This window comes from Dermacentor albipictus, chromosome 6 (assembly GCF_038994185.2).
Source record: "Dermacentor albipictus isolate Rhodes 1998 colony chromosome 6, USDA_Dalb.pri_finalv2, whole genome shotgun sequence".
Taxonomy (NCBI): domain Eukaryota; kingdom Metazoa; phylum Arthropoda; class Arachnida; order Ixodida; family Ixodidae; genus Dermacentor; species Dermacentor albipictus.
This window is the reverse complement of record NC_091826.1, coordinates 67,571,389-67,599,287: the sequence shown is the minus strand read 5'-3', so window position 1 is coordinate 67,599,287 and position 27,899 is coordinate 67,571,389. Positions and strand designations below refer to the sequence as shown.

General features: G+C 44.4%; 1 long non-coding RNA gene across 1 annotated transcript; it reads right to left on the bottom strand.

The window, feature by feature from the left end:
* On the bottom strand, nt 1–25,938 carry LOC139061148 (uncharacterized). Its single transcript, XR_011515229.1, has 4 exons — nt 25,519–25,938; nt 21,927–22,109; nt 2,885–7,316; nt 1–406 (listed from the first exon to the last, which is right to left on the bottom strand). It is a non-coding gene; the product is annotated as an uncharacterized lncRNA (long non-coding RNA).
* Nucleotides 25,939–27,899: the final 1,961 nt, after the last annotated feature.

Sequence of the window (27,899 nt, the reverse complement as noted above, 5' to 3'; positions counted from 1 at the left end):
TCAGCCAGGGGTAAACATTTATTCGGTCAACAGATGGGAACAACAAGAAAAGGGCACCCAATACTGTATTCATAGCCTGTACTGTATTAATAGCACTTCTCGATGCTTAGGAAGTTGGTAGTTCTCCAGGCCAATGAAGTTTGAGAGACCCCATTTAATAAACACACAACTGCTAGTACTAGTTGTGTTGTTTCAGATGCCGTGTAAGCAGGTATTGCTTGCCAAACCTCAATGGACACAGGTGGCATGTGTAGCAAAGTCGATGATCCGCGTGATAGGCAGCGCGCCTCAACAGGTGATTGGCTCCGAAAGGCTCGCCACAAACAAAACAATTGGTAAAGTTGTCGTCCAACTCGACGCCGTCCTCGCTTTGCTGTGACCTGGTACCGCAGGGCACCTGCTTTTCCTGTTGGCAGCAAAGCAGAGCATGGAACACAACTGTGTCGTAGGTTTTGCGGATACAGTGATGTACATGCGAACGACTTTCTGCGGCAGTCAAGGAATCGCTACACGTGCAAGGCTTGCACAAGTGAGAGAGCTTCAGAATACAGTCCCACATTCTCATCTGTGTCAGGTTAAGCTGCCGCAGAGAAAACACCAACATCTTACTTAGTACTAAAATAAGACAGAAAATACACCCCTCAGTCATAAGTTTGCCTTATTTTTTACACTTTTATCTTCCATGCATGGACAAATGCGAAACTGTCATACATGAACATTACGCCATTTCCAGCATCAATTCGAGAAACCAAGAGCACTGCCAAGCTATGCACGACAACTTGGCGTGGTAACACGTGTGCAGAAGAAGTTCCACTCTCATAGCTTTCCCTGCAATTCCACAGAAATTTGTCTGCGAGTATAGGACTCGTTGCCGGGCCAATTGTCTTTGTGCAATTGAATTGTAACTGTGTCAATACGTAGCTGGTGGGAATGTGGGAGAACTGCGCACCAAATGGCACTACAGTTCATGCCACGTGACAGCTACACGTAGGCAACTGTTTACTTCTTACCTCCCCCCTCTCTTTATACAGTGTCACAGTGCATGCTACCTGAAAACAAACAAGAGTTGATATTAATCAAATTAAAAAAAAAACAATTTGATGGAACCATCTCATGATGACTGTCGACAGTAATGCGTTAGCGTTGAATCAACATAGTCGCGCAACATATTGCCACCATCAAAACGAGTTATGTATGAGCCCTGTACTGCAGTGGGACTCCGCTTTCGCATTTCTCCGAGAACACTCGGTGCCACCTAGTGCCGCCGCTGTGAAGCCTGGGATGGCATTCGAAATGCACGGCACACGGGTGTGCGCGAATGCTGAGAAACGCGTTTGCAACAGCCGGGCTCCTCTGTGGAACTTCTTTCTGGACACGCTGTGTCACCTAGTGGTGCCGTCGAGAAGCCCACGCATGGCCTCCGAGACGAGATACATGGCGCGCTGGTGCCTGCAAACCCCGAGGATCGTTTCCTCGCTTGCCGCACACCCAGCGGCACAAACTCAGTGACCCAAGGTGGCGAGACGTTCATTGAAGGGCGGCACACACAGAGAGCATTCATGGTCCATTTCACAAAAGCATTGGCCTGAAAGCCATTCACTGAAAAGCAGCACATACCCAGTGCCGTTCTGGCGCAGCCTGAAAATGTGTCAAGTTGCTGTCCTTGACGAACCTTTGTGACGTGGGTTCGATTCCGCTCAGCGTCGGAGAAATTCAAGGGATCTTTTTCGTAATTATAGGGCAGCACATTCCCAGTGGCACATAGCTAGATACACAAGTTGGTATCAAAGACATTCCTTGAAGAATGGCACGCATCTACCTACCCAGTGATCCTACCCAGTGGCCTGCCCAGTGGCCTACCCAGTGATCCAAGAAGGTTCACTGAATGAAGACAAGCATAGACCAAGTGGCACATACCTGCAGTGCTCTAAGTGACCGTCGAATAGCTTCTTCGAACAGCGACACCTACCCAGTCCCGCACCTAGTGACCCATGTCGGCGCGAAAGAGCTTCGTTGAAGAGAGGCATGTATGCACACGTTGGTACACACTCAGTGGCTCAAGCTAATCCAACAGTTGGTTTCTAACCCTGTTATCTCAGCACGGCAGCCTGATGCGCTAACCATATATTACCCAGAGACCAAGGTAGATGGGAAAATTGATAGATAGAAACCGGAAAGTGTGTTAAGTACCTAATCTATTAAAAGTTAATTATGACTAACTGAAATGTAGAAATAATTAGTGTCAAGTTGTTTTTTTATAGGGCAGGCAAGAAGAGACAGGCCGAACTTAGTCCAGAGGTTTTAACCTGCAAGTAGCCAGAACCGGCACCACACATAAACGCTGGTTGTGCACCTGGCCAACTGGCACTTCTTCGTATTTAATATGCTGGAGATACACATGGTTGGCTGGCAGTTTCGCTTTGTTGCATCAGGTAAAGGGAAATGAAAATGGACAAAAAGAACTTGCTGCGGGTGGGAATCGGACCCACATCCTTTGAATTACGTGTTCAGTGCCTTACCAATAGAGCTATAATGGCACCATCCCGGGTGGTTGCACAGCATCCAGCTTTCACAGCACTACTTTCACAGTATCATGCAGCCGCTGCCAATCACCTACCATCATTGTAACAGAGAAACAGAAGATGTAGAAAAGTGCATAAACATCGTAAAACTTTCTTCCCTCTAGCAGAACAGCCTAGCATGTGATGCAAGCACTGGAACGTACTTTGCTCCATGCACTAAATTGCTTCAAATTTATCACTTGTAGTAAGGCCCTCACTTGGCAGTCTACAGGCGGACGATGTTAAAAACATTTTGAACATGCAAGTGAAAAAAAGAAAAAAAAATGAAAACAGAAAAGCTATGAACAGGATGGCAGCCATACCACCGGCTCTTGAAGCTGTGCATTCTCGTATTCCTCCAACGGTTCTTGTTTGACGACTAGCAGTGGAATTCCAATGTCGCTCGAAACAGAAGCAACAGAAGTGCTTTCTTCACTCCCTGCCACAGGAGTCCCATCGACAGAGTTGCTATCGCTGCTTTTGGAGGCCCAAGCACCAGAGGAGGAAGTGGCGCCCACCTGCACCTGACGCTCCAAGGCAGCAGGTGTCTCGGCCAAATCTGCTGGTAAAACAGAGAATGAAACACTACATGTCAATTTAATGTGCCAATCATTCTGCCACCCTATGAGGAGGATACGCGGCCCTTCTGGCAAAGCACTGACTCGTTCACGTTCCAGTTTTGAAACAGCATTTCCGAATAGATTTTTTAGCTAGTTGGTGCATATTCAATATGCAAAATATAAATAAAAAAATGTGTAAAAAATCACAGATGAAGCATGCAGCAGATAGGACACAACGCGGAAGTCACATTACCAGAGTCATTCTTTCATATCCTACTTTTGATGCTGTTTATCATGTGTCACTTGGCAGGGAGTTTGCTTTATACTATGCTTGGGCAACATGCCTGTCTGTTTCATGCAGAATGAACCAAAAGCATGCTTTGCCTCTTGCAATAATGGTCCCCAAAAAATGGCACATAATGGTGCCGCCATCTGTCATGCAAAGACGATACAGCTGCTGCAGAGATGACAAAATGAAACCTTCATGATCACCGAGAAAAAGCTAATCATTTGATCTGGCATCCCCGTAGTGGAGAAAATATGCAAATACAACACTCATACACAGTATTAAATAAAATACGCTACAAGATGCAATCTCTGCACGGAATTTGTACACAGCCAGTCTAGCGATTCCACTAGGAGAGCCTTTTGTCTCTCCATGGGACAAGAGTGCAATAACTGGTGCTGATATACTCTTTGTGTGTGAAGACCTGTAGAAGTTTAGGTGTATTTTCACTCAGTTAAGTCAGCACAGTGCTTGCAGCCATGGTGCCACCGCACAGTTTTATGCCAGATTCGGTTGCAAGAAGTGTGGCGTGGGAATTTTCACGACAGAATAACTACTGGGAAGACAAATCAATTGCAGCACCTAAGTGCATCTCGTTTGAGCAAACACAAAAGCAGACATAAATAAGGAATAGCCAAAGGTACAATACCGAGGACAAGGTGCGAAACAAGAAATGTCAGAGAGCACATACGAGAAAAACTAGAAGTGTAAAATGGGAAACATAAGAAAACTAACAGAGCATCAATTAAAAACCATCAATGAGCCACTTAACACTTTTGAGCACAGTATGTACATTTGTGACTTTACAGCCCAGTATGGAAAAGAATGCTCCCTTCACGCAGTAGCCAACAGCCATGAACAGACAAAATCAGTGTACGTAGTGCAGATCTGTAAGCCGGAGCGCACGAGTATGTTTTGTTAAACAGCAGGTTAATCATTAACAAAGAAAATATAGGTCAAGGTTGCAGTTTTTGACAATTTCGCACCTAAACTGGTATGCATGTGTGATGGCACAGGTCTTAATGTACTTTTTCGTATTTGGGCTACTGCGGCACAGCAAAAGCTTTTCGAACTCACAGTGTTTAAGCTCTGGCTCCTTTAGAATGCAACTTAGTGCATCTTTGCAGATAAAGATTTAACTAAGCCCAGGCAGATGTCGAAATCGAAGGCATCACAGCGATCTTATATAGGAACTTCAGGGTGGTGGTGACAGCGTCTTTTCTGACTTACCAATGCTCTTCTCATGGTCAGTGTTCATTTTTGTTATGTTTATCACCTGCCCAGCCCGGCGATAAGAAACGACACAAGAATCCAAACCGATTCTGATGCACTTCGAGCGTTGTCCTGCGAATCAGCGTTATCACTTGGTGCCATGACAACGCACATTTCGCATATCACATCTCAGTGGAATGCGGCTGCCTCGGACGGGAATCCAACCCGCAACCTTGCACTCGGCGGCAGATTGCAACAGCCTCTGAGGCACCATGAGGCACACCCATATGAATTGGGCTTCTTGTGTTTATTTCCATGTCACATATCACACAAAGGCCCAAACAGCTACACAATGCCTGTTAAACTCAACAGTTCAATGCAAACCACTCAATAAACATGAACACACAAAGCTTTGCATACAGAAACCGCTCGGCGGGAAAATAATCAAAACTTGGCATCAGGACAAAAACACACACACAGTAAATGCCATCTATTAAAGACAAAGACACCTGGCTTAACAGACACTACAGCTACACTTCCGAGTTTTCAATATGCATATGTTTCTGCAATATGCAGCAAAATGTTATTAATTTGTGTGGACCACTCTTGCACAGCAAGACTGACATTTGGGCAAGCTGGTATGGATCCATTACGAAATGAGGGCAGTAGAAAAGCAAGAATTAGAAAGAAGGACATCTCAAGCACTCGCTTGCAACTACACTTTTAGTCAAGAAAACAAGTATTAATAAGAAAGCAGTACTGACTGGACAGGGGCCAAATATCACCTGCACAGACACCTGTACACTAAGGTACACTCCCCTACAGACAGAGCTACTAACCACACTTAATTTGCCCAGTTCGAAGCAGTCAGAACAGTGCTTATGCAGACTAAACGTTAAAACTACTAACAAAAAATGACTAGCACAGTTAAAATCACTTTGACCTAGCATAAAAACAGAATGCCAATCTTTCCAGGTGTCACATGAGAGAATGAACACAATGAACACACAAACAGGTAATCTTGTAGTGGCCAACATATTGGCATTTTTTAAATGTCTGTTTCTGAAAATATCAACATTAGCTTTTCACGCACACACATGCAAAGTACTAGACTGACTTTGACAGAAGCACAAAATCATGAATCTCAGAAAACAGTGAAAGAAAGAATGCATAACCGCTACTGCAATTACAGCAAAATGAAGTCGCTGATAAATATGTAAATGCTTGGCCTTCAACAAGCCATAGGTACAGGATAATAGTGGGGAGTGGAAGATGCATCAACATACAACTGCGTCTAAAGCCCAATGTCTGTTGTTTCTCCACTGAAAGATGGAAAGAATTTCTTACCTTATAAGATGGAGGGTGTATGGCTTATACAAGGGTAAAACCTATACACAAATAAATATTAGTAATTCTTATAGTGCTGCTGGCACAGCAGTCAAACAAGTCTATCAAGTTATCTATATAAATGGAAGCAGACTTATTAACAATCTCTTGCGGTAGTTATCACGATCCTGTCACATCAGCCAGATTACTAGAAGAAGCAGGCACTATCTACAATATAATATGGACATTGACATTAGCTAATTAACACAGTATGACTAACTTTGTAATTATTTGTCTTAGAGCAAATGCCACAATGGCAGGATCAAAACTGAGCAGTAATGAGGTAATATCCACTCAGCCAAAATCTTGGGCTCAGCACCGAGAAATATGTCCCAAAAAGCACTAATGCTTCAGTCAAAACATATTGGAAAATTTTTGAACTGTGACCAAATCATGTGATTTGAAGTCCCTAAGCAACGTGCGTGCTGAGGGTACGGCTTAATGAAGAGCTCCGGATTAATTTCGGCAAGCCAGGGTTCTTTAATGTGCACCTAAACCCAACATATGGGCTTTCTTGTGTTCCCCTAATGGAACATGACAGTGACAATGACGAATGCAAACCACAACCTTCTTTACAGAAGTAGAACACTACAAAAACTGAGTCATTGATAAACCTGAGTGCTGTTAAACTTTAACTGGAACATCTGTGCATTTCGTCAGATTTTGAGATATATCCCTCAAAATTGCTGTTAAGCACACGATTCTTTGCTAAATGTATATTGCTTTGTTACTGTTTGGCTTCCATTCTGTGACTGGAGACATGTGATTGATTACAAAGTTAATTAGCAAAATTTTGATAATTAGCAAACTTGCATTGCTATCTGTCTTGGAAGTAGTGTCTAACACTTCAAGTAATCCAGCTGATGCGACAGAATTGTGATATCCATTGCAGAATAGATAACTCGGCATACCTTTGGCCGTCCGTAAAAGTTTACGGGACATATGATTCGCGAAAAAGCTGAATTCTCACAATGACGGAGCCCGCAGCCTCAAAATTAAAGTTTCAGCATGGTCGGTGCAACTTAAACAGTGACTCATTAACTTAGAAGGCTATTCCTTAGCAAAACATATGTTCACATTTGCGGTGGACCTCGTGCCCTGCAAACTTTTGTGGCCAGCTGTACATTACAGGGTACCTCAACCAAGCCTCCAACCGGTGTTTCATGAAAGTGACCGGCAGCCTACAAGAGAGTGCTGGTATTGGGCCAGCTTAGTAATTGGCTGGGATCCTGTGGGTGGACATGTGGGTGACCAGGTGATGCTTCTGCCTGAACGTCTTGCCGCACACGTTGCATCCAAAGGGCTTCTCACCTGCACACACAAAACAGGCAGCGACTGCTGTGCATACAAGGCAGCAACAGAATTATATGCATCAGGGTGCAACACTTTCGCATAACTACTGATTGATTGATTGATTGATTGATTAATTGATTGATTGATTGATTGGGCTGTATGGCGCAAGGGCCAGATGTGGCCAAAGGGTGCCATACACATGGTGATGGTTTTTTCAATGAATCATTTATGAAATGGAGAATTGTACTTTGAATGGTGGATGCAGTATGGCTGTGAATAGGCCTAAAAAGCGGTCGCTTAAAATTGCATAAAATATATAAGTATTAAAACAATGACAATGAGCAGAGATGTGAACTACGACCATAAGTGTTTTGTTACACAGGGATGGCGTAATAAAAACCTGTAGTTGAACGTAGCACTACTGCCTTTTCAGGGGCCTCGATGCATGGGCCTAGAAGCACGTGGTGTACCATGTGTACCTAATGCAGCAGCAGCCTCTGATAAGAGGTCGTACTACGTAACTTTTGGACTGATAATGTGCAATGATAATGTGTACGAGTGTCATTTAAAAAAATTTAAAACAGATTTGGTGTCGAATAATGGGTTTGTGCCTAGAAACTGTGCCAGATGTAAAGGAATACGCTGTCGATAAGCTAAAGGAAAGTGCTTTTTCCTCTCGATTTCCACTTCCCGACACTTCACAAGGACGTGCATGACGGTCAGTCTTTCACCACATCCTCTAGATGTAGGAGGTTCATCACCAGTCAGCAACAAGTTGTGTGTATTGTATGCGTGCCCTTTTCTTACTCAACAGAACAGGAGATCGGTTTCTTGTGATTTTAGTATTGATGGAGAAGTGCTTAGCTGTGGCTTAATTAGATAACGTTCACTCAAAGTTTTTGGGCGTCCCACAAGCATTGCCAATAGCCTCATATTTTTTTCCGAATGAAAGGTTTCAACTCTATGGCGGGGACAGCTACAGAAGTTTTGAAATCTTTTGTTGCCGTGGTTGTGGCGATTTCATTGGTGAGCACATCACCCTCGATGCCTTTGTGCCTGGGCACACAGCATATTATAACATGTTGATTGTATACATAAAGAGCGAACAAGAGTGTATAAAGATAAATAATTACAGGATTTTTATGCTTCTGTAGTGATACTAAACCCTTGACAACGCTTAGAGAGTCGGTACATATAATAATCTTTTCCAGTTTTAATTGTTTGGCGTGTTTCACAGCTGATAATAGTGCACAGGCTTCAGCTGTAAAGATACTTGTTTGCGCATGCAGAATGCCAGACTGCGAAAAGGACGGACCAACTGCTGCATAAGACACACTGGCTTGGTGACTTTGAAAACTCCAGGCAGCAGTACTTCGACCGAAGTTCAAGGAAGCGCATTCGTATGTGCATCTCAGGAGCACGCTTACCGACTTCAACACATGACATGTTATGTTTGACGTAATAGTTCTGCGGAAACCCGCGAAGTGGAGAGAATTAATAAAGGGAAAATCAGACATCCACCCGTTTGTAGCAAATGCTACAAAGGAAACTCATGCGCTTTCCTCGAAAGAAAAGCCTCGAAGTTGAAGAAAAATTCGTCGTGATCCAGGACTCACTAACGGACCAGGAAGAATTCTCCTTCAACTGCGAGGCTTGTCTTTCGAAGAGATGGCAGGGCAAAGTCGGAGCAAAGGGCTTTTAGCAGATGGCAGGGCAAAGTCAAATTTGTCAACAACTCAAAGCAAAGGCAACAGTTTGACGTGATAGTTCTGCAGAAACCCACAAGGTGGAGTGAAGTAATTAATAAAGGGAAAATGGGTTTCCTTATGGTTTTTCCGCATGGGTTTGCTTTGTAGCATTTGCTACGAATGGGTGGATGCCTGACTTTCCCTTTATTAATTACTTCTCTCCACCTTGCGGGTTTCCGCAGAACTACTACGTCAAATTGTTTTCTTTGCTTCGAATTGTTGACAAATTCGACTTCGCCCTGCCGTCTGCTAGCCACCTGGTTAGTGCAGATGGTAGAGCGGCTGCCCCAGAAATGCAGTGGTCCCGGGTTCGAGTCCTGGACCAGCACAAGTTTTTCTTCAACTGCGAGGCTTCTCTTTCGAGGAGCCTGTATGTGTTTCCTTCGTCGCATTTGCTACGAATGGGTGTATGTCCGTCTTTTCCCTTTATTAATTACTTCTCTCCACTTAGCGGGTTTCCGCAGAACTATTACATCAAACTGTTGCCTTTGCTTCGAGTTGTTGACAAATTCGACTTTGCCCTGCCATCTGCTAGCATCCTGGTTAGCTCAGATGGTAGAGCGGCTGCCCGGGAAAGGCGGTGGTCCCTGGTTCGAATCTCGGACCTGGACGAATTTTTCAACGGCGAGGCTTTCTTTTCGAGGAACCCGTATCGGTTTCCTATGTACAATTTGCTACGAACGGGTGGATGTCTGATTTTCCCTTTATTAATTGACGTGTTATGTTCCATCAGCTGCCACTGCCATGGCGGTGACAGCTTTGCTAGAAGCATTGGATGGTGTTCTAGAAGTGGGACACACATTCCTTCACTGAGATTCCTAACACGCAGTGAGAAGGGCTCCCTGGCTGAGGGCAGATAATAAAGAAAATGTGGCACACGACACATCATTTACAGTTGTGTAAGAAGGATGTTTAGGATTCGAGTTTACTTTCAGATAACATGCGATGCTGGAATGTGACCTCTTAGACAGAGTGACCACTCGTTTGATTCTACATAGACGCTTTCTATAGGGCTTGTCCTCAAAGCACCGGTCGCTAGGGGGATACCTAGATGGTGAACAAGGTCTAGAATGTTTAGCGTGCCTTGTGTTGCAGAATGATAGATTATGGCACCATAGTCAAGGCGAGAGCGGACAAGGCTCCTGTACAATTTCAGGGGGCATTTTCAATCACTACCCCATGTTGTGTGCAACAGAATTTTTAAAAGGTTCATCATCTTCAGACACTTTGCCTTCAGATAGTTAAGTTGGGGAATGAAACTAAGCTTAGAGTCTATAATTATTCCCAGGAATTTGTGTTCACTGCTCACAGATACTTCCTCTTGATTGATTGTGAAATTTGGCACTGGTGTCACGCCTCTTTTGTTTGAAAAGATTGTACACATACTTTTCTGGGCATTTATTTTAAACCCTTTTACGTCCACCCATTTAGACAACTTGTTTAATGCAAGCTGCACCTGTCTTTTGCAGATAGCCATGTTACATGATTTGAAACCTATCTGCACATCATAGACATACACAGAATAAAACATGGTACATGGAATGACTGTATACAGGCAGTTCATTTTTTACAACAAATAGTGTGAAAATAAGCACACCCCCTTGCAGGACGCCACTCTCCTGGGTGAATGTTCTTGATAAAGCATTGCCCACTCTTACACGAAATGTGCAGTTAAACAAGTAGCTTTCGACTGTGTTTAACAAATTTTCAGGAATCCCCATTGCGTAAAGATCTCGCAGGATCCTAAAGCGCTATGTAGTGTAGTACGCTTTCTCTAAATCTAGAAATACCAAAAATAAAAACTGCTTCTGTATAAATGCATCTCTGACGTTTGCCTCGATGCAAGCAAGGTGGTCTATTGTCAACCTACCTTCTTGGTAGCCACACTGGAAGGGTTTTAGTATTCTGCTATTTTCTAGGATTAAGCGCTGGTTTATAATTTTTTCATACAGTTTGCACAGACAGCTTGTTAGTGCTATTGGCCTGTAGCTGCTGGCTAAGGTCGGGCCTCTGCATTGTTTAAGTATCGGGATGACTATGGCTTCTTTCCACGAGGATGGAATATACCCAGCCGGCCGCCTTGGCATTGAAAAGTGCTTTCAGTACCTCACGATGTAGGTATCTAATCATGTCATACATAATGCGATTGCCATCTGGCGCCGTGTTGTTGCAACAAGCGAGAGATGCCTTAAGTTCAGCTAAGCTAAATGGGCAATTGTAAGCCTCACTTGATGAACCTTTGCGATTAAAGGGCTGCCGCTATTCACTCCCTTTGAACTTCAGGAAAGTTTGCGCATAGTGTGATGCACTCGAGATATATTGAAAGTACTTGCCCAGACAATCCGCCTGATCTTCCAGGCTATCACCTTAATTGGCTACTTACTAAGGGTAGGGAATGTGTCTGCCAGCCTATTAGCTTATTTACCCTATTCCAGATTTTCGTCTCATCCCTGTAAGAATCTATGCCGGAGATGTACAATCTCACAATCCTCTCTTTTAGCGCGTCGACATCTGAAGGGTCCGAATACCTTTTTTTGAAATTCAAATCTCCCGCCACCCAACTGGAGGAGTGGTGACGCATACGTCATCACTACCCTTTGCTTCTGTCGGTGAATAAAACGGCGCCCAAACAGACTGCGGTACCGAGTCAAGGATTCACCGCTGCAGCTGCTTTTTGGTCAAGTGGTGTAGACCGAACGGGCATGCTGGTGACAGCACATGGAAGTTGAATCCTCTGCTACTTGCAGTTTGTGCAAGTTTCACGAGCCAGCAAAACCAGCACAGCACTATACACTAACGAAACTACTGAAACACGAAAGTGTGGGCGGCGCAGAGTCGAGCGAAAACGAAGCCTTTCGACCACCCATGCCGTTGTCAATGGTAATTTCAATGAGTTCTTTTTCCTAAAAATGAAATAGAAATGAACAAGTAGCATTTTATTTCGTCTTATAATACAACACAAGAATGTTTTTTTGCAATAAGTGGTTGAATACTTGTGACAGAATTTAACTGAGGAGTGCTTTCATCATCGGGCAAGTACTTGAATGTCCCGGGGGAGTCTAATCATGCCTAGCATTTACCTCAATTTCTCGATTATGAAGGCTCTGTTCACAATAATATTGACGCCTTAAAGTGTTTATCGAGCACTCATCTATCACTTTAGCTTGGCTTAAAGGGCCCCCCACCCGGTCTCGCCATTTTGAGCTGACAAGCGCACAGCATACAATGCATGCTAACGACTGTGTTTGCAAAGAATTACATCGCTATGCACTGAGGAGAGGTCAGAAATTGCAATCCGAATGCCGTTTTCCCTTTCCCTTGAGGCGATGCGCTCCAAAGCGGATGGCGACGTACTCCTGTCCCTGTGTCTATGTATTTGTATTCGCAGTGTGACGTCGCTCGTGGTTATTCAAGGCAACATCTGTTATTTCCACGATCTGTTCCTTGAATCGATGGATTGAAGTTTAGAGAAATAATAAAACACAAATGGAATGTCTGCGTGTTTTTTGTTTTACTTCCCATTGAAGCAAGAGAGATGTACTTCCGCTTTGTCTGCTTGTTCCCAGGGTCGTGCAGTCACGTATGCAGATACCGAAACTATGCCATTTTCTACCGTGTTCCAGATTGTGATCATGCTCTGCGATCTGCTTGCGTCGGCCTCAGTATTCGTGCAGCACTGAATTAAACCACTAGTCATGTGTCCTTGTGCACAGCGCGCAAAACCGTGCGCTGCGCGAAACCAGACAATCAGAACAGTGCGCGCACGACGCCATCAGCAGAAGTGCGCAGCGTCGGAAAAAAAAAAGCAAGGAGAAAGAAAAGAAAATGAAGGCGGGGCCCGTGACGTATGTGTCACGCAATCCTGGAGGTTTGGTATGGGAGAATGCAGGGAAGGAATTTCGCTTGAGGAGGCTAGACGAGGCAAGTGGAGAGAGTATCTTGCTTGGCAGTGGAGCTCGCTTTCTGATATCATGAGTTCACGGCACTGAAATTTTTCTATCTTGGCTATTAATGAGCCGATCTGAAAAATTTTTGCAGCAGAATGCTGCAAAAACACATAACACGTAACTACTTCCACGCACACATAACAACTTCCAGCTTATAACAAAAATTTGTTATGGTGCCTGGTGAGGGGCCGTTTAATATTTGCCTTTAGTGTCCCTTTAACATAATCGGGAAGTGGTCGCTACTAAAGGGGTTCTTGAAAACAGACCAATCCAGGTATGGCATTAGTGTACTTGACACTATGCTTATATCTACGGAGGAGTATGTGTTATTTGGCACCTTGGTTCTGTTTTATTAAGTATACATATTCCTGAGGAAAAGACAAAGTTTTCAATTAAGTGACATCTCGCATTGCAACAAGAGTCTTCCTACAATGTGAGTTTAAATCTCTGACAACTCTGTATGGTGCTGGAAGTTCATCTATGTAGTTTTGAAATTTGGTTTTATGAAGTTGATTGGGAGGGCTGTATATAGGGCTGATAGTGACCCTAGCTTGTCTAACAACTCCCCTTGGACAGCAACTGCCTCTCTAAAGGCATATGAAGCTTTAATTCCCGGCAGGCAACACCTATGTCGGCTATGATAGCCACACCACTGGACGATGCAAAAGCGCTGTCTCGGTCTTTACGAAAAATAGCATATTGTCGGAGGAAATTTGTTTGCGTGGGCTTTAAATGTGTCTGTTGAACACACAGCACCTTTGGATACCCGCATGCGTGCTTCCTTGAATGAGATATTTTCTTTTACTTTGATTGTCACAATTTCTTTTTCTTTTCCATGATGGGCACGACGGCGAGTACACAACGTGCTCCCCATCACAGTTCCCACAGTGGAGAGAGTTTTCACATGATTCAGAGGAGTGCTCATGAACACTGCAAACTTTTGCATGAGCACAAGTTTGGTGGTCTCGGCAGTTTTGTAAACTGCAGTCAAATGGCTGGCATTTGAAACATCGCAGAGGTTTAATTTTTTTGAGACATGTGGTCTGACCCGGATCTTCACATGCCCTGTCTCAATACTCGAAGGAAGCACACTTGAAGCAAAGGCAAGAATTAGATGCTTTGTTTTGGTCTTTTCCCCGTCGCGCCTTAGCGTAATTCTCTTAATATTGATTACGCTTCGCTCGCTCCAGCCGTCTAATTGTTCAGTTTCTGTGAGCTCCATCAGTTCATCATCAGCAATAACACCATGGCTGGTGTTCATCGTGCGGTGCGGGGTAACTGTTATTGGGACATCTCCAAATGATACTAGGTTATGCAGTTTCTCGTGTTGCTTTTTATCACGGAGTTCTGAAAGGAGATCACCGCTAACAATCTTTGATGCTTTATAGCTTGGTCCAAGTGCCTCAGTTAGGGATTCTGAGACAAGAAAAGGTGAGATTGTTCGTACTTGTTTTTCTTGTTTCTCAGGGTGTGTGACACGAAATTGGGGGAACGATTCTTTTTGGCAGTAACCCTAGCCTCCCACCATGGAGCCTTACAGGGGGACGCTACAGGACCTATAAAACAGGCCCTGCAAACGCCAGCTGCACGTTACCACTATAACCGAATATGACATAGCCTAGTTGGCTACTCACACAGGTCGTTGCCTAGAAGATAGGAATTAATACAGAAGAGAGGAGAAGACAGGAAAGAGAGGAGAAGACAGGAAGGATTGAAAGTGAGAGAGAAAAATGAAGATAGTTCCTATAGGATAGGAAAAGGCAACTACCGATTTCTCCTGGATAGGTCAGTCCGCTCTGTGCCGTCTACGTGAAGCCGAGGCCAAAGAGGTGTGTTTGCCTCTGCCAAGGGGCCTTAAAGGCCCAGGCACTCAGCATCAGCTGAACTCCCAGTATCTCTTTTTCCCCAGACACAGCTAAGCTGCACACAGACACAGGATGGTCCAACCCTCTTGTGCTCAGGTGTGTGCCGTTGCAACTCACCAAACGCCTGCTGATGCAGACGCTCCTGTGGGGCACACAACCATTACCCCCATTTGTGTGTGCATGTTTCTCTGCTTAAAGGGCACCTCCAACATTACTTAACCCCTTGCAGTCTGGTGTCTGGCCCATGTCTGGCCCCTTCTGACATGCAAAAATATCCATTCCGTTCAGATGTTGGGAAGCGGCCGAAATGTGCTTGTGCTCGCATTTGCCAGTTATTTGGGCTAGTGGCGCTGGCTTCTGGGAACTTGTTCAACTATTAAGTGCACTTCGCAATGTCTCCAGAAGAGGGCAACACCTTTTCTCTTTCTTCCACGCTTGAAGAAATTTTTGCGTGAAGCGCCAGCAGGATGGCAGAATTTTCGACGTGTGTGTGTTTTATTGGTGAAATTCACACGCATTCAGAAGATGATTTTAGTGCCACGGGCGAATATATTTCATCTTCAGATGGTCAGCAAATGTCCCTGGATGATAGCACTTTAGAAAACAGCAACAATTAGGACTCTACTGACGTGCAGTGCAAATCCTGGCCTTCGCCCAGGAGAGTGCTTTGAGTGCTACCACACAGTGCTGAAGTACCATTAAGACACTCAGAAAGAAATAAATTTTCTGAAATAAATCACTTAATGTGCATTTGCTTAACTGAGCACTTTTTCCGCAGGGTGTCTAAACGCGTGAATGTGCTCCAGACCAAAATGACCACAAATTGGGAAATTGAGCGTGTCCGCAAAGAGATAAAGTGCCCCTCCCACTGTCCTGAAGGAAATTTTGGTTATACACCCCGGAAGTTGCAAAGTGCTCATCATGATATATTAGGTACCAAGCAGCACGCAAAAGGAAGAGGATGGACAGCAGCGCTAACTCGCTAACTAAATAAATAGATCCAAACCACCCTCACTCTAATCATGCAAGCGTAAGAAAACCCAGGAAAGGAGTGAAACAGACAGTAATGCTAATCACATTTCTTACAATAGGTTTCTTTCATTAGTGGACAGTGCAATCTGACGAACAGTCGGCACAGTTATCCGAGTTCTGGGAGATGTTCTATGCTTTCATAACTGCGGGCATAGCCTGACTCCTGTGCCAGAACAAGATATATTATCTGCATTGTTAATCAATGGCAAGCAGCTACAGATCACACAGTGATCAGCCAAGGGACTCTTGGCTTTCTTGTTCACATTGCTAGCCCTTAACCTAGTGTATTTATGAACCTACCCATAAATATGCACCAACTAGCCTGAATTTCAGTTCTCCTTGTGGATTGTCATGTAAGGGCATTTCAGAGAATCTCAAAGATTGGTTCGTCATCAGAGTGGATAGAAGAAATTGAAATGCTGCATTGACATGCTGCAAGAAGGTGAGTGTCACTGCCAATATAGACACTATCTCCCTTTGCTTTGACTATACACAGTTTCAGACGTCAGGTGCAATGCTTTGGAGACTAGAGAGACTCTTTGCAGATGCTGCGTCTGCCCTTGGAAATAGTTTGATGTTCTTGATTGCAATTGTGTGAAACTGCTCTTTATATAGGCTCAGTATTGAACGAACAAAATGTTAATCCTTAGAAACAAACTGTGGTATATGACTATCTAATGCATTGTTTTAGATCAATTTGTTTTTCATTGTGTTTCTTTTCGGGTTTTTTATTGGCAACCCATTGCAGCAGCCTCATGTGCGCGATCGCGCAAGCAAACATAGTTGGCGTGCAGCGAAGCACGGATGGAACGTGTGGAGTGATACATTTCTGTCACCAAACTTTTTGCATAGATTCCACAGCGTTGCACCTGATGTCTGAAACAAAGTACAGCACTGCAAGTGAGAATCCTTGACTGCGTGCTTCTATACCGGGGCTGAGGGATTACGTCAGGTGTATGTCACGAGTAGGGTTTTCAACCGTGCCGAATTTAGCAGGACAGTCCCAACTTTTGAGTAAATGTCCTATGCTCTGACTTGATGCAGTCGGGACCGCCCAATGTGCCGACTCTTGCTGTTTTTTAAACTGGATGACGATAAATAGACCAGATTTCCTTTTTATAATGTATGACAACTGATTCATAGCGCGTGACAGCTTCTTTTTTTTGTGCTCTGTTGCATTTTTATAGACATAAAGGTGGTTTCAATCTTGTTAGGCTTCTACAGTTTTGTTGTAGGTCCTAGCTGTTCACCGTAACTCTATCCGTATTGGTAGCTATGTTAGTCAGGCAGGTATACTGCACGTTTCTTGTTGTAAATTGCGATATGGTAGGAGAAACAAATTTTTTTTTCAACATTGTTGGACGTACAGACTGGCAGGTCCTGGCACTGACAGGGTCAGTCGTTGCCAGCTGATCCCTCTCCCCACGTTTTTTTGTCCCCGCCCCTCTCCATGACATGGGAGGGCAAGGGAGGGGGCTTTGTCGTGGCACGCTTTCAAAGGTGGTTTTGCACAATAAATGACTTGCAGAAGTCGATGATGTTGCAGGCATCTGGTGTTACGCACACACGCCTTCAGTGTGACGTTATCTCTATCAGGAAGCAGGGTTCCCTCGATAGTAATTAAGAGTATGCGGATTGCCGTTTTAGGTTGCGGGATCGAATCCCAGCCACGGCGGCCGCATTTTGATGGGGGCGAAATGCGAAAACACCCGTGTGCTTAGATTTAGGTGCACGTTAAAGAACCCCCGGTGGTCGAAATTTCCACTACGGCGTGCCTCATAATCAGAAAGTGGTTTTGGCACGTAAAACCCCATAATTTAAAATATCGCTGTTTGAACATTCAGCTGTTCTCGCGGTGTGCATAAGAGTAATACGTTGCAGACACAATTGTCAGTGCATAATCTATGCACCATATTTGTCTGTTTGCAATCCTCAAATCTTTTGACAGGCTCTCTAAAGGGGCCCTGAACCAACCCTCAGGCTTGGTGAAATAACACAGTCCGCGGGTAGCATACGCTGCTGTGAACATCTCAGTCAAGCTTTGCTGTCATACGCAGTGCGTGCAGCTCGCAAGCGGATTGCGAAGCCACCTTTCTCTGAAATGCTCTTTTCAACAGAAGGCTGCCCTCACTCTCTTCTGGACGCTTTATTTCGTCATCAGGCACTTTATTTTGTCATCGGACGTCTTATTTCGTCATTCGCTTAGGCGTCTGCTATTGGCCGATGGCTGAAATAAAGCTGCGGTCGGCTACATGGCACAGATACCGCAGGGTGCCACCCCGAGTCCAGTGGCTAAGCGCACTGCAGCTCGGTGAGGACAACCGCGTTTGACTTACGTTTAGCGCGTCGTAGGAACCAAAGGCAGAAGGCATAGCATCTACGTTAACATCTACGTTAACATCCAAAATGAAATTTGAACTGCGCGCCATGGTGACATTTAGAAGGTGGAGTTTCGTGGGCATGCCCCACTGCACCATCGCCTTCACAGTGCAAAGCACTTACTAAGGAACGGGAGCCCAGCAGAGGCTGTGTTTGATTGCCGATAGTGCTGAACACATTAAAGTACTTTTTGTGGCAACGTATTTCTGAAATAGCCTGTTTTCACTTCAAATGCATTTCTCCATTTTCACAAAAAGTGGTTCAGGGCCCCTTTGATAAAGGTGCGGAATATGTCCAAAATTAGAGAACATCACGGTCCACTTAAAAATCATTTCCAACTGGACTTTCTTCGGGGGATTTACTGCAAGTCATACAGAGTAAAAAATAAAGAAACAAAATTTTGAAGAAACCGTTGGAGGACGAATGTTAAATTGAGCAATAACTTCCTGGTAGCTTAATGATTATACCATTTCCAGCCACGGTATCTCAGTAGCTGTGGCATTGCCTTTCTGCGCCAATTGCCGCAAATTCAATCATGGCCCCGGTTACCGCAATTCGATGTGGGCGTAATGCAAGAACAATCGTGCCCCTATATAGGCACACATTAAAGAGCCCCATGTGGTCAAAATTATTTTAGAATCCCTCACTAAACTGTGCCTCATAATCAGATTGTAGTTTTGGCATGCAAAACCCGAGAATTTAATTAACAAAATTGAAAGTACCGCTGCTGTCAAACTTAACCCGAACAAGACACATCTATAGCAGCTCAACTTTAACAAACGCAAGCTGTGTGGAGCAAACATTTAGGGTTTGGAAGGAAGACACAGTAGCCCTTCATTGATGAGTATTGCCTACAGGCAACGTACCAGAAAAAAAAGTTTTTTTTTCTTGCTGAGTTCCAGTATAAGGTACGCAATTTTTGGCTAAATGTCTTTTGGCCAACACTGAATCACAGGCAGCAAAACGTTATTTGTTGGTGTCGAGCAAGAACACAGGATCAGGTCTGGCACACGAGTCGCTTTCTTTTGAAAGCGCAGTCAGAGGACAGAGATCGGTGCAAGTTCTCCGGCTGCGGTGGTGTCACGCACGTGATGTAAAGCAGACGAAATCTACACCTATGCTTCAAGTACGACAAGAGCTGCCTGTGCAAATTTCAAAACAAGCCCCTAAGTGGCTTGGCGTAAAAATCACTTCCGGTTTTCTACCTGGGGTTTCCCTCATACCGTTGAAAAAGTTTCCACTAAATATTAACAGTGGAGCTGTTCTAAGTCGAGCCTTCGCCGTCCGCTGTCCCGTGACAGGCAGGGGGTGTTTCGCCGGCGCCTGCCCTTACGCCCCATGGATTCCTTTCAGCACGAGTGGCAGCGGGAGCTCGAACGAGCGCGGCAACACAGATGTCGTGCAAATCCCGGGCTACGAGACCGAGAAGTGCAAGCAAAGCACCAGCGCAGGGAAGCTGCTACCACCAAGGATCAAGAACGGGAAGCACAAGCCAAGTGCTGGTGGAGGCAAGCCAAACCCACCTTTCGTGAGAAGGCAGCACAAGCCAAGCTCCAGCAGAGGCAAGCTAACCCCCAACTTTGAGAGTAGAAGGCCAAGCAGAGACATCGACGCAGAGAGATTCCTCCAACAGAGGGTGCCGATGGACGGTTTAGGAGAGAATTCCTCGACTGTGAGTGCGGCCACAGCTGCAAGGTGTGTTATAGACTGTGGTTTGATCACAACCTCACACAACTGAAGAGCATGCGCAATCCGGTACTGAAGCTCGAAGCTAGCAAAATGACGACGAGACAAAAGACTTTCGTGAAAACTGCGCTAAACATGAGTTCAATCTTGAGAAAACAATCACCAGCTTTGCTGTTTTGACAGCTTTCACTGCGTGGAAATGGCTTTACTTTTTTTTTATTTTCGTTGATTATGCTTATTGTTGATGTGTTTTTCGCCATTTTAGTTAGAAAAATAAAAATCGGGTATTCATATGTGCCGCTGTCTAGCAGCATAGAGGCACCTCAATCAGAAATCTCCAGGACCCTCCATAGAAGAAGCAAAAAAAAGTACCTAAAACACATTTGGATTAAGTATGACGGTGACTGTACAAGAGGAACTGAAGCATACAAAAGCAGTAGGGATGGACAAAAAAGGGAAGTTTAGCTACGATGACTCATAGGTTGTTCATTCTGGAGGAGTGAACGCACCTTAACTAAAGAGCCATCACTCTAGACTGTAAGTGAAAAACAGTCTCTTATGTTGGTTTTTGAGACGGTGGGCATCTGCAATATTTTGCTTAGCCAAGTTGGAGCAAACAATAATACAGAAGCAGAGGATGTTTTTGTTCAAGATGGAGGCATTGATCAATAGTAACATACAAAAAACTTTGGCCAACAGCCATCATGTCTTGTTGGATCTCATAATATGGAAAAAAGATAGCTAAACCTCTTGAAAAGTTGCAGGAGAGTGCAGGCAGTATTTTGAATGAATTTGTAGCTTCCGAGCTGCATGCACAGGAATATTTCCCTAAGGTGTTGATGATAGCACAGTGTAGTGATCGGTCAGGTTTATTTGTCACTTCTAAATAGTGTTAGAGATCCTGCTAGAAGGCATGGCAGTTCTAGCTTAATAAATTGCTGTGTAGCGTGGAGGTTGCAAGAACTACTACAGATTGAAACTTTGAATTCGGGGCAATGTGCCCAGGCATTGGCGAGAAGTCGGCTTTATGACACATCTCGCGTCCTGCAAGCTTTTCTGGCTGACTGTACTATTGTTAACAAATGAAATGCAAAAAAGTTAGGCCTAAGCACCAATGCCCTCCTTCATTTCAGTTTCCACCTCTTTCTGTGATGTCAGCACAAGTTTGGCTCGCACATCTGTTTTGAGGCCTATGCCATCACTGTTGATTGGATACATAGTGGAGTAAAATATACTAGCAGCCTTGATTTGTTACTTGCAAGAGGTGTTCTACTTTGTGCAGCGATACCTCGGCCTACGAGCTTAATTCATATCATGACTCAGGTCGCGGGCCAATTGGTCATGAACCAACCTAAGCACAATTCACTGTAAGGAAACAATGCGCATGCAGTTAAACAAATGACGTTATCTGGGTGTCGCACGATCTACATGAGCCTGACACAATGTGACATGCTTGAGCTGACCAACTACACTGTGCCAACACTGCTTCTAAAAACTGAGGGTGCACTGATTTGACTGATTCATGGGGTTGAATGTACCAGAGCAACACTGGCACTATGAGGAATGCCAAAGTGGAGGGCTCCGGATTATTCTTGACCACCTGGGACTCGTTAACGTGCACCTAGATCTAAGTGCGCAACTGCTTTTACACACTGCCCCCATCAAAGTGTGGTCGCTGTGACCGGGTATCGAACCTCATGTTCCACCACAGAATGTCACACCCACTTACCCGATGTAGCAGGCTAGAGGGTACATTACAGAAGAAACACAACCAGAGGTGGCGGACAGGCGATGCTCTGAATTTCTAAGAACCATACCCCCTTGGGGACCTGTCAATTACGTGAACTGGAGGTTGCAAACACAAGATTTAAAAAAAAGGAGGTGCTACTCACACTCGTGCTTCCTTTGTTCACAATAGTACATGCTACGGCATTCAATCAAAAGAGCAAAGAGCGTGTAACAGTGACTGACCAGTATGCTTCCGCTCGTGTCTCAGCAGCAAGCTGCGGAAGGCGAACACCTGGGGGCAGAAGCTGCATAAAAGTCCTGCCACTTCTATCCGCTTCCTGCCAGGCTGAAGGTGCTGACTTTGGTGCTGCTGCTCACTTGGCTGGTGCTGTTGACTTTGCTGCTGCTGCCAGTGTTGATGAGCCCCTGCAAGTAATGCAAATGGTCTTCCACCGTGCCCCTTTGCAGACAGAAGAATGAATATGGCAAACAAACTGACCACGAGAGCAATGCAGCAGATTCTATTTAAGACAAGCTCTGTTAAGATGAACACTCTGAACGATTCAAAGACTTGCATATTGAATTTGTCGCTGCAGACTGCCCAGGATTGCTGAATGCTATGCTTTCAGGCAATGGGTGTTGCCACAGGCAGCAACTTGGGCAGTCCCGGACAGTCCAGGATGACAAGTCCCGGTTTCTCGATGATTCGAGACACTTCTTTTGAACAAAACCGTTTTGGTGTCTTTGATCCCACTTAATTTCATTAAGATGCATTCCTGTTGAGGCCGAACTTCTGACAAGACTAACCAATTTCCACGGAAAGCAAATGAGCCCAAGACACATGGAAAAATGCAACATGCAGATCAGGTGAGTGCATAGTAATGGTTAGAGAGATAACAACATGAGTAATGGTCAAAACGCAGCAACAAAGTTTGTTACATCAAGAAAAGAGGCAGTGCCTCCACGACTGAAACAATCATAGCGTGACACACTACCTATATATACTGTACGGTGGAAAGCATATGTCGCCTTGAAAAAGAGAAGTCCACTTGTTGAAACAGTGGCTCCCGCTTTCACCTTGTTCTCATTTTGCTCATCACACTGATATCGCAGTTAGTTTCCGACCTGGATTGCATGTGGGATAGCGAGAGGTATGGCATTTACTTATGTATTCCTCACCTTCTGTTCCCCTAAGTGCATTACACTGTTCACATTGATATGTATTGTGCCCTATTGTGCCCTATTGTGCCCTCCCACGATGCTCCATTATCCGGCCGACCTCTCTACATTTTCCATTCATTAAACTACCTCTCGTGCCCTAAAGTGTTGTATAAACTTTGCTGCAAACCTGTTCTCTTCGTGTCTGTATAACCATGTACTGTTTGCTTTTTTTCTGCAGTTACCTGTGTTAGTGCATGTATAACTGATGATGCCTAACAAGATTTAATAATTGAGAGTCCCTGTCCAAAAGTTGAGCATCTGGCTGGCGAGAGAGCTAGCCGCAGCACCCCATGGCGACCACGGTATCTACGCTACTCAGCACGCCGCTGCCATCTTGGAGGCCACGTGCAGCAGATGCAGTTATGCACGAGTGTCGTGCATAGACCGGCAGTGCAAGAAGGAAATGCCTTTTCTGTATTTTTGAGATGGAAAAAATGATGTTCTTGCCTTTCAGTTATTATTAAAAAATATAAGCCACTCGTTTTTAGGGCCGAAGTAACCGCCATATTTTCTAGTTACTAAGGCATCATTACATATTGTATAAAGATGTTCTTGCGTTTTAGTTATTGGTACTAACAGTCAATAAGCATTGTATAATCCTGTTACTCAAGCTCCTGACTTTGCCCCTATCTTTGTAATCCCCCCTTCACACAATACTCCGATCCTTGGAGCCTGTGAGGTGACTTGAATAAATAAATATATTTTTCAGTTATACAACCCAATATTAGCAATGATTGTACTACTACTAAGAATGTTCTTGTGATAACGAAATCGGCAAATGGGTTGGCTTGGCTGCTTGTGACGTAGCTGAATGACAACACTGCGAAGGTGAGATCAAGCGACCTTTCACCGTTTTTGACGCGAGACTGTAAATTCCCTGCTGCGTACAGTGCCATAATATTTGGCTCACATGTTCACAGGAACCTCGTTTAGAGATTGCCAATGCTTTCTTATTACGCTGCCATGTTCAGAAAGTGTTTCAAGACCGTTTTAAAAAGTAACATAATGAGTTATTTGTTGCGATCTTCTGGAACTGAGGCTCCATAGCGTAATTACTGGGTTGGCGGCTGTTCAATAAAGCAAGAAAAACCAGACAAACATTTTTCGCCAGTACTACTTTCAAATAATCTACACTGAATATTTAGACAAGTGAGAAATATGATGCAAAAAAATCACTGCTCTGCTCTAGGCTTGAAAAGTATGCAGCTTGGGCGCGACAAAGTGTGACTGTCCCTCTCTAAGCATCTCAAGTTCTCAGAGGAGAGATTAATGCATGGTTAAACATAAAAGAAAGGGTATGGGAGGGGGGGGGGGAGGCAGGGTTCATATCTACAGGGACGACAACACCTTTGAGATTACTCTTTCTAATGCCAAATATGCACAGTTCCCAAGCAATACGTACACAACAGGCATGTCTTATCTAGACTGCATTTCAGCACCGAAATGTCACGTGGGCATAACCAGAGATAAGACAAGAGAGATTGCAAATGAAGAAGATGGAGTGGCAAGTGAACAAAAGGAGGGTGAGGGTGGAGGAGAAAGCCCACTTGCATCCAGATGCCTCTTTTTTTTTTTCCAGCATCATTAGGGCTCTGCTACACTGGGCAATAAAGCTGTCCAATGCTATCCTCAGAACAGACAATGCACTTCTGGTAGCACCGCCACGCATAATTAATGACAATTATTTATCAACAGTGGGCAAAGAAGTCAGGCTGCAGCCAACGTTTCATAAAGGGGACTTGGATTAGCCAAGACGAGAAGTAGTTGCCCAAGGCGAGAAACGTTGGTTGCAGCCTGAGACGTCACGTGTTCAACCATTGTTGTCACTTTGCATCCATCTTTTTTTGTGAACCTCTGTTCTGTTTGGACAATTGTTAAGGCACATGTTCTTATCACACATTCCGACCACCGCTGTTGCTTTCGCACGGCGAAGGCACCGAGAGCACACTGTTTGCAGACACTTTCAGCCAGCATGATAGGGCCCCAAGAGCAGAAGAATATGTGCGACAGCTGTGGTGGCCGAATGCCAGTAGTTTCAGTGTTATGAGAAACTACAGTACAGGACAGCCTCGTCAACATGGTGATGGCAACAGCAAGAAACAATAAGTTCACTACAAGTAACAATCACTTTAGAAATGCTTTGCAAATGATAATGCCCGATACACAGGCAGCAAATGCAATCGGCAACAGGACTGACAGGTGAACGAATTGGAGTAGATTCATGGCTGCTTTAAGTACAGCAACAAGAGAAGGATAATGAAGGAGGAAAGTCACATGACAATCACTGCAAGAGCATATTCATTTAGGCTGGTTGGTTCATGGCTCAAGCAGAAACAGCAGAAAAAAAAAAGAAAGAAAGAAACACAAGGCATAGGGAAAGGACAGACCAAACAACACTGCTGCTTGTCTCTTATTTACATCTCATTCTTTTGCGCTGTTTGTGCTGAAATCATGACATGCACTGTCCTCACAAGTGAATTTTTAATTGAAAACCAAACACCTGTAGTATAATGAGAAATGGCAAGAGCAATATACTATCAAAACATCAAGTGACTGATCAAAGCAGGAACAGGTGACAGAAAAAGGGACAATAGCTCACACACATATCACATACTGCACTTATTATGGTTTTAAATAAAAAAAAAATTCAGTTGTGAAGATGAAGGAGGTCCCTTCAGCTCCCTCCTTTTCTTCGTCCAGACAAACTACACAGAGCGGCTGTGAATCCTATTCTGTTATGGCTCGTGTCAGACCGCGTGTTGTCACAAGTTAGAAGATTCCAGCTCCAGGCCGACCATTTCCTTGCGAGCGCACTTGCACGTCCGGTGTCCAGCACCTGCAATATCAGCATTTCTGTGATGTAATTGAGCAGCAATACAGAATGCCGGGGCTCAGCATGACTGGTTTTCATTCTAAGGACATTTGCTCTTTCCTTCTTTTAACCAACCACAAAAGTTTCAGCCTGTTTCTTCTGTGGCCATTTCATTCTTACAAAGGCTTTTTACAGCAGCTGCTGTGCATGTGTGTGACACCGTCTTTTCACGGACTTTCTTCTTCTTACTGTGTAAAACATATCTGGATTTTTTCAGTGATGATTTGTATAAGGGCATCTTATCATAGCATTACTGGGGAGAATGCAGTGGAAGAAGACAAAGACAAAGAAGACAGTACACTGGACTAGCAGTGACATACAAAAGAAAAATGTGAGGCGTTACCTTGATATTGGTGTCCCATCTTGTGAATGAATTTGATGTTTCTTTTTTTGTCACTTTTGCTGCGTTTCAGTTCTATTGCTTAAAATGTGTGTGGGGACACAAGTGATGTTAAAGACTGTGCTAAATGGTTGTGTGATAAGATATAACACATATTCAGGTGATCTGGCACGGCATGTTGTGTGTGGAAATGTTATATGGCTCTGTGCACACATTAAAAAAAAAGTGGTTGGCTGCGATAAATTTCAGTTGTAAGCCAGTGCTTGTCAAGTCTGTTGTTTGCCAGCGTCTTTTTGCACTGCGTTCTCCTCGGTTAATTATGAACCAACTTGGCCAAACCAACATCTCGTCACAATCTAGTCAGCACTGTGCTACAGCTGGCAAGTTAGATAGAAATTTGGTGCCTGATAAAGAAGTGCACATGGCTAGCTGTGCCATTATTATATCACAACCACACTTGCTGACCCACAATTCTACAGCTTCTACAGTAGGAGAAACCTGACATGCTCTCGGGAACCCATGTGTAGTGAAGCCTTCTTGTAGAGTTTGAAGGTTTAGATGCTGTGGCCAGCGGTGGCACAGGGTTGCGTTTCTCCACTACCATCTGTAAGACCTACTGCCATGACCAAAGACAGTTGTAAGGTGCACTCGTTGCTGAAATTTCGCACGGACAACACGAGGAAAAATGCCACTCCACATCTCTTACCATGTTGCATCGTTTAGTCTTGCCAGCTCACTGAAGCTTCACTTTCAGATTCCCACTATGCACGGTATCTCCATGAATTTTCTTATAACTTGAATTTTACTAATTCTGCAAATTTAGCTTCGCTGATGGCAATCAGCGGCACCTTGTGTCACTTTTTTAATATTTGTTATTCTTTCACGCTGTTCTGAAGATGCATGTGGGAAGAGACTGAAGTAGAAAAGGCCAGCAAAGTGATCATAGATTCCACTCGTGTCATTGTAGCAGGTGTAGCTGCTTTTTGGACTGTGGCAGCTAGTTGCACAAAGAAAGCCTTGCGCACCTGTTCTCTAGTGCATCTTGTTTACAGGAGTACAACCAGTAGGTGCACACTGTTGATGCACACAATTTCGCAGCGACTTCAAAAACCATCACACGCAAATATGTAATATCACACCGTTTTGCACGGGGCGCCTTAATAAAAGCCACAGTGAGTGCTAGTCAGCATGCACAAGACAGTCAACACAGACAAGGCAACAAAAGGTGCCCAAATGTACGAGGCAACTGTCTTTCTGTGTTGCGACTGCAATGACGACATACTGCCTTTGTCAGCTAAATGATGATGGCTAATAAGTGTCTGCACTTCCACAAACGCAGTAATGAAAATACACGCATATTCACAGCCCGGCATGCAGTGTTCGCATGCGGTAGGTGCTAGTAGTTCAAGCGGTCCTAAACTATTGAAGGTATATCGGACCCAGCTACTGCGTGCACGATCACACACCGAACAGACGCTCTTGAACACGCGTTACGTTAGAATGTGCGTCGCTCCTGTAATTTCAAGTCCAACACACGCGAAAATTTCTTTCTCCCCTACTCCGCGCATCGCAAGTTTTTGACATGCAAGGATACACGACGAGAAGTGCTCCTACGCAAGACGCCGGGAGGCACGTATGTTCGAAAGCGCAGCCTATTAATATAAGGCTGTTCTTCCTTGATAACTTTTCGAAGCAGACACCACGATTAAGACAACAGAAGTAGCACAAAATCGCACGTGTTGTATCTCTTCTCTCACAGAGACCGAACTACGCGGCATATTGC